The 8,182-nt window shown below is 33.9% G+C and overlaps 1 pseudogene; it reads left to right on the top strand.

Moving 5' to 3' along the window:
• The first annotated feature begins 1,826 nt into the window (after window positions 1–1,826).
• Window positions 1,827–7,965, top strand: LOC123522874 (uncharacterized; annotated as a pseudogene).
• The last annotated feature ends 217 nt before the right edge of the window (window positions 7,966–8,182 follow it).

Raw genomic sequence — 8,182 nt, 5'->3', positions numbered from 1 at the left:
CAATCAATTTGAGCCCTGTTGTGTGAAAACTGACAATATAGATGCCTTTGCATCGAACACATATATTGGACACTAACAACAAATGTTATAATAAATAACTCATAAAGCCACATATCCAATATATAGATCTAATATGTGACACGTGACCTGGTGTCTCAGGCATAGGTTGGATAGTTGAATAAATGATAGACGTTGGTCGATAAAAACGACACCAAACAATGATTTTAGAATTGTTTTATAAGTATACGATTATACTTAATATTCTCATTTTACCGCCAAAACATGTGAAAGATCAACAAAAAAAAACATTAACACAGTATCATACTCTCATTTTAGATAATTTTGGCCGACTAACCGACCCCCCCCCCCCCCCCCCCCCCTCATTTTCACCTGATGCATCACATTTATGATATTTTTCTAGGGACATTTGAAGATGTTTAAGGCAAGAAAGCGGTTGATCAGTCCTGATAAAAGTAGTTGTGTGACTCCCAAAGCCAAAAGGAGGCGCTGTGTTTCAGAACAAATAATATTGTCGTGTGAATAAGACACCACAAAGAAAGGTGACTGTGATTGAGGGCCTAATGAACAGTATTGAAAAACTGAAACTAGGTTAGTAAAACAAAACAAACTGATGTTGAGGTTCTTGTAATCTTACCCTACTTTTAGGACCCTTTTGAAATTAAAAGCTACACAACTGAAGATGATCACTTTCCCTGAACATAGAACAGTGCTCACCGAACATGTCTAAGTTATTGAACCTTAAAAATATAATTATTACGTACCTACTTGTTTTTTAGCCCATTACAAGAACCACAGTATCATTTTCTTTTCTTATATGGCAAAAAAGAAATGGGTCAGTTTGTAACTTGATAGAAAACTTACTTCAGTTACAAAACAATTTTACCATGTTTACAGTTATGACAAAATAGATTGGCTTCGTTTACAATTCTTTGCTTTCATATGCCCAGACACTTGTACGATTTACACAGAAATGATCCTAGTTATTCACAAAATGTCACTAACTTTGCTTAATTTGGGGTATATGACAACCAGTTTTAGTATAATATGTTATAATTGTCATAGTTTAATATTCTAATGTGGGTAGTTATTTGAAAAGCCAGTAAGAAATCTGACGCTGATGATGGTGTGAAAACTCAATCCAAAAACAACAATTTTTTGGACCTATAGACCACAGTTACTCAGGTAACAGGAAGGTATTGGTTCTGTAGTTAGTTGTGTTATCAATTACTATTTATTATTTTGCTATTTCAGTCCCTGTTATTCTGTTATTCCCATTAGTTGATGCTCTTGTCAGACCTAACAATTGGGTTAGATATATTTTTACTTGTCAGTTATTGAAATATGTAACTAAAATGTTACACAAATTATTGTGTTTTTCACACTAGACATTCAGCATGTACCTTAATTACACTTAAATAAGAGCTACAGGCGATGAAACTTACCTGACTGACTGAGTGTAAGGTCTGACAACAGTTTATAAATACTGTTCAATGCATTTAAAAGGAGATATGGATTTTTTAAGCTACTGCATTTTGGCAACAGCTTTTGACAGGTCATAAGTTTCTGTTTACATCTTGAACAAAAACTGATAGACATACAAAATAACTGGATCTTTTCACATGTTAATTTGATATCAACATACATGCATTTATTGTTATCTGTAATGCAATATATGCCTTATCTCCTTTCAAATTTGTTCTATGTTCTTTATGCCATGTTGAGTACTACATATAGGTAACTATAACGTGCTCTGAAACATTTTCAAAATGAGTTTTTCTTTGCAGGGGATATCTTTGTAATAAAGAATGAAGAGTCTTCTGTTCCTTACTCAAGTCATCTACTGTTACTCTAAGTTTGAGATTGTAATAACTGAGTGTAGGTAGCAATCACAATCTTGGTTATATTGTCAATGTTTCAAATTCGAACATTTAGAAATTTAACAAGTCTTTTTGACTAGCCACCTGCTCTTGAATGTTTATCATCCTACAGGCGTTTAACAGAACTAGATTGTTTTCTAAACATACCATAATATATAGGAAGTTGTTGTTAAGGAAGTAAGTCTGTAATAAATGAGTTTACTTGTTATGCTGTTTCAAATGTTCATCTATTACATGTTGAAAATAATAGCATGATTACTGCATGCATATTTTTTTTACCCCAGTTGCATCTCATGTTTTTAGATTGAATTCTGTAAACTTTGTCTAATGTTGCAATAACAAATAATTAGAATATTTCAGTAATTTGATATTTTATGAACATTGATTTTTTATGACATTTCATATTTATATATCAGTAACAGGTGTAAGAGAAGGTGGCAAAGTTAGTGTGCAAAGATCAGAAGTGATGATGCCAGAAAGAAGATTATACTGGAAGTGCAAGGTGCCATTACCAAGTTGATATTAAAGAATGTCAGTACTCTTTACCAGAAACAGCCACTAGTATTAGCTGAAGAGAGGCTATTTGATGAAGCCTACCAGGAGTTGGAACTCAACATTCCTTTTTTTGTTTAATTTGTTTGAAGCTGTTGTTGGTAACAACGGAAATAAAAAGGCCACTATTGCCGGTATCGACAGCATGATTTTGCACAGCCGAAACAACAAAGTTTCTGGGATACAGCGGATGATGACTATCCTTTCTTTCAAATGCCATGCTGACAACAAGGTAAAGACATACATACAACATAAAAGGTTTTGTAAATCTCCCCTTAGTTATGAAAGTGTGCAGTCCCATGTTTCATGTGCTAGCAGATGTCCAGTTTCAGCTATAGGACAATGCCTCTTTAACCCTTACCCTGCTAAGTTTGTAACATAGACTGGTTGATTTTTCAATTTGGACATAATCATTTATAGTCCATAAATATATTCATTGAAAATTTACTGACTGAATAGCAAACAGTGCAGATTATGATCAGACTCAACAAATGAGTTAAACATAGTTGTTTCTTTTTTTAAAATTGATACAGGGTCCTGTCATATTGTTACTGATTACAGTTTTAGGTTTTAACATGTAAAGTCATTTTAGTTTCACTGTTGTTGTTTTTCCATCATGTTTATATTTTGTATATGTGTGATATACAGACTTCCATGCTGACTCCAATGTTTGATTTTTCATTTCAGCTTCTGAGCAGGTTGAATAAAATTCACATTACAACTTCAGCTGAAAGTAAGCGTAACATTGTTACGGAATGTAGAGAAAACTGTGAACAACGTCTGATAAAAAGTACAAAAATGTATAAGTGATGGAAATGACGGAAAAATAAATGGGGACAATGTTGACATATTTGTCACAACTAATGACATAAGAATGGAAAAATAATCAAAAGATTATCACTTTTTTGCAAGTGATTTTACACCATTCAGGATGAAGATTTCACCCGAATATCTCAAGAACTATCTGAAAGTAACTAAAGATACCAACATACATATTGGAAGGTTCATCCCAGACACAGCAGTGTTTAAGGAGAACATTAAGATGTTAATTGCTAGACAACTTATTGAACATCTAAACTTCAAGTGGATGGAACTAGTTGTACCAAAACACATAGATTTTCCTTTAAAGGTCAATTGATATTCTGTTATATAAAGTTACAAATACACAGGATTTTTTACATATACACAGGATTTTTACACAGGATTTTTTACATATACACAGGATTTTTTACATATACACAGGATTTTGAGAACTGATGTATACCTTTTTTTCATACTTCGTCTTTCAAAAATTCTCCTAATGAACAATAGTCGTAAATATTAATACTGTGAAAGTATGGTAATTCCTTCTATTTATTCTCATGGTTTCTAATTACTTAAAACGTAACAATTTCAGGTACTAGTCATTTTCTATGAAGCATATATAATTGGCTGTGTAAAGACATTACAGTGTATAAACTCACTAAAATGATTTATAAATTGTATCAATGCCTTTCAGGAAATCATGTCCAGAGAAACAACATCTTTTGTATTACGAGTTATGTTAAAAAATGAAGTCAAATATGAAGACTGTGTGCAGATCATGGATGGCTACGAAAAGTATCTCTACTGGTATACAAAAGCTGGTAGATGTAAGTATGATAATGATAATTTGTTTTTAGATTGCTAAAAGGCTAATATTCATTTCCTCTATTAAGTAATAAAATAAACTGTATGACAGCACTAACAAATTAATAAATAAAGCTGTTTTTTTCTACAATTATGGATAAGTTTTATTTCTAATCCAACGTCACTTAATGCTGTTACAGCTGATGAGCTAAGGAATCTCACAGTTCCATTTGGCGGTGATCAGCTCACTCGCGTACGGTTAGATAGTGCCAAGAACTTGCGAATTGGAGCTCATACCTAGAGAGAGAGATTTGACGACCTATACCCTGTCATAATCGAGATGTTTCATACACAGATGAACTCTCTTCAGCTAGGGAAACCATAATTATGTAATAGACTTATATATGCATATGCTGCTTTGGTCCATCTTTCCATCCATGTGAAATCACATAACTGCAAAACTGTTAAACCTTAAGCTGCAAGTTTTCTGAAATAAACTGCTCCATCTCTCAATTTGAACAATATCATTTATAGTTCATAGGGGAGTCCTATAAAATCTACTGACTGAAAAGATAACAGTGCAGTTCATGATCAGACTGCACCGATATGCAGGATGATCTTGATTAACACTGTTCGCAAAGGCAGATTTAATTGTTTCTAGCTGACAAAGCGTTTAGGCATTTTGTTGAAAATAGCATTTATTTGACTTTACTGCTTTATTTGGCTTTGAGGATATCAACCACCTTTTCCATTTCTCATGAAGTGAAACATGCATTAATAGTCAGGATAGTGGGTGCTTAAAGCAAGTTTCATTTTGTATCCGAAGCTAGCTTTTCAATACTTATATGATTGTTCTCAACTGAAGGTTTTGTGGCTGGGGTTGCAGTTTACAATTCATAATAATACTTTTTAATAATTTTAGAAAACAATCCTGAAGTTTTTTTAAGAAGTCATCTGGTAGAGACGTTGGAACACTGTTCCACATCAAAACAAATTCAAAGAACAAGTGTTAATGGCAACGTTAAAAGTCGTTTCAAGGTAGGGAATTGTATTTTATAAACAGGAAGTTAACCAAAAATGGTAACATACATATTCTTGCATTGTAATTATGTTAGTTTTAAACAGGAATTGAAATCAAACAGAATTATGTTTCAGTTAATGCATAATTTTATGAACAAACTACAAAAGCAGTACTATCTTAGACTGGATGTTCTCTGCATCTTTGCGAGAGAAATGTAGCACAAATTTCTTTCTGTATGGATTCCTTTCATATAGATACAAAACACTACCACTAGTCACAATAGCCTGATAAATGAGAGTGACCTTTACCTTCAGTGTAACAGCATAGTGAAACATTTAGGACCACTTCAAATATAGGTCATTAGTGTGAAACAGAAATAATAAATGACTTGTAGTGCTCTTCTTTATACATTGTATACATGTTTGAAGATTTGCTTTTCAAAATTACTAGCCATACAGCCAGGCCTTTTTTAAAACTATTAATCAGTGTCAACTCTTATCCTGCTATGTTTCTAAAATTAACTACTCCACTTTTCAGCTCGGACCATTTATATTAATTAGGTATTCATTGCAAATTTACAGACTGAATAGCAAATAGATGTGCAGACTGATTCTGATCTGAACTGTTAAAGGCAGATTAATAGTCACTAGCATGGTAATCTGCACTGTTCGCAAAGGCAAAGATTCAATTGTTGCTAGCATGTAAGAGTTATCTCTCTTGAAACACTGTTCAACACCAAAACAATATCACCTTATTTTTCACACTCTTAATAAGCACATGAGGAGTTTGCACTTCTTATCGGAAAGGCCTATATACTTGAAGCAGCCATGGAGCACTTTGGGATGGAAGGTATAGACAGCCCAACTACATGTAACTTTCCAGATGAAAACATCAGTCACACTCACATGTCAAGAAGACTTCAGGCATTTAACAATACAATGGATAGGTTCATGGCAGTTGTGTGTGCACCATTCAGTTTTGATGAGGTAAGTAGATTTCTGGATATAGTAATATACGTACAGATACCTTGCAACCTTTTATTTAGACAGCATACATTCTTGCATGATTCAAATGAATTTCTCATGCTTAAAATATAGAAATCAGTTTGCAAAACTACAAATGGTCCAATCACGGGACTATATATTGCAAAACTGTGCACATGGACTGCATCTTAGAAAAAGTGGGACAAAGGGCAATCAACCTTGGTTGTGCACAACTAGTCAAATAATCACCTGTATGCTCAGCGTCATTTTTCCTATTTCAGAGGTCTGCATGGAATACCGTTCTTCTTGGGGACAACCAAGAGAAATGTTGTGTGAAATTTAATTGAAAATGGCGAATATCGGTACAAATATTGAGCTGTCTATATCTGAACGGTCTAAGTATCTCACCCTGAACACGTTTTCAGATGACCAGAAACATTAAACAAGTAATCTCATTGCTCATTCTGCAGGTTAAGCCTGATGTATTTTGTGTTTCTAGTATTAAACCAACAAAGACAACACGTTATTATTCCATTTCGGTTAAATGAGCTGTGATATTTACAAGAAGCTTTTATAAAATAAATTTCACAGATACAGAAAATATGCAATATTCAGCATGCAGATTCTCATAGCTAAAATGATTTTATTTCAATGCAGGTGAATGATCCCAATAAAGTTCCAGTAAAAGTTGCAGGTCATCGCATTGAAGCACCTGTTGAAAATGGAAATGTTGGTACACAACCGTGGACAGCTTCTAAAAGTCAATGTACCATTGAAAACGTTACGGCAGCAACAAAATATGTGTTGGCCTAACATACTTGGATGTGAGTTTGGTGAAAGATGACCAGTTGCAAAATTACATTTTGAACATCTTGCAATACTACTTTGTGCTACTAAACATAAAGGATTCCATTTGTGAAGGAGACATATTTCGAGTGAACAATAACTTGAAAATGGCAGTGCCTTTTTTCTTCAGTCATTCTTCACTTTCTAAATACCTAGTGGAATGCTATGTGCTTAAAACTGAAATATTGCTCCCATCCAAATTGGCAATGAAAGTACGGATAACCAGATTACAGAAAAGTACATTCTTATTTGTTAGTTTACATTCTTCAGTCGTATTGAAGGAATATGAATTTTTAAGAAATTCTACGTTTTTGTTTTTCTACTATATAAATATGCAGGCACACATGTTACATTTTCAGTGTCAAAGCTTTTTACTATTTTGCTACACTCAACATAAAAATCTTTTTATGCTTTTCGGTACATGGAAAATTTCTTATGTATGCATAAAGGACAGTTTTTAATAAAGTATGTACGTGCGATCGTGCATGTGCGCGTGCGTGCGTATATACGTACGAGGGTTGATCCAAAGGTAATGTCACTGCGTCCATGGCGCGCTTATTTATTTGAGTAGAATAATAAAAATCTATCAAAATATACAAAAATTTAATTCTGATAATATGGCAAAATATTTATTTCCGGCGTTTTTTCGTTTAAAATGCACATGAATTTAAAATAATATCACTGACGCCATGTCGCCGCATGCTAAAATATTATTGGTTCATTAATTAAACTGTCAAATACAGCCGCTGACCTTTATCAAAATAACTCGCTGAATCAGAAAAAAAAATTTACAACGTAACATCACGTATCTCCACCGTTTGCTGTTGAAATTTTATTGAGTCGTCATCGCTCGTTGAAAATATCGATGCGGTGTTAACCCTTGTTTATGCTGAGTGCAAATATGTCTATTTCTGACAAAACATCGCAGCGCGCTGTTCTGAGTTCTTGATTTAATTTAGGAACATCACCGTTAGAGGCTATGCAGACGATAAATAACACATATGGACCAAAACCAGTGAACAGGAGACTAGTGTACAGGTGGCAGGGACGGCGATGAGTCACTAGAGGATCGCCAGGAGAACCGGAAGACCTGTAAGTTTGGCGCCGTTTGATTTTGCGCTTTTTCCTCATCTGAAAGATAAACTCCGAGGGGCCAATTTCCAGGACCTTCATCATTTGAAAATTTTTGTAAAAATGTATTTTCATCAGAGTCTTATAAAGGACTGGTATGTTGCTGCATTCTGTAAATGGGTGAACAGACATGAGCGCTGTAT

The sequence above is a fragment of the Mercenaria mercenaria genome, chromosome 18, assembly GCF_021730395.1.
Source record: "Mercenaria mercenaria strain notata chromosome 18, MADL_Memer_1, whole genome shotgun sequence".
Classification (NCBI taxonomy): Eukaryota; Metazoa; Mollusca; class Bivalvia; order Venerida; family Veneridae; genus Mercenaria; species Mercenaria mercenaria.
Note: the sequence above shows the minus strand (reverse complement) of the source record. Positions and strands in the feature narration are given on the sequence as shown.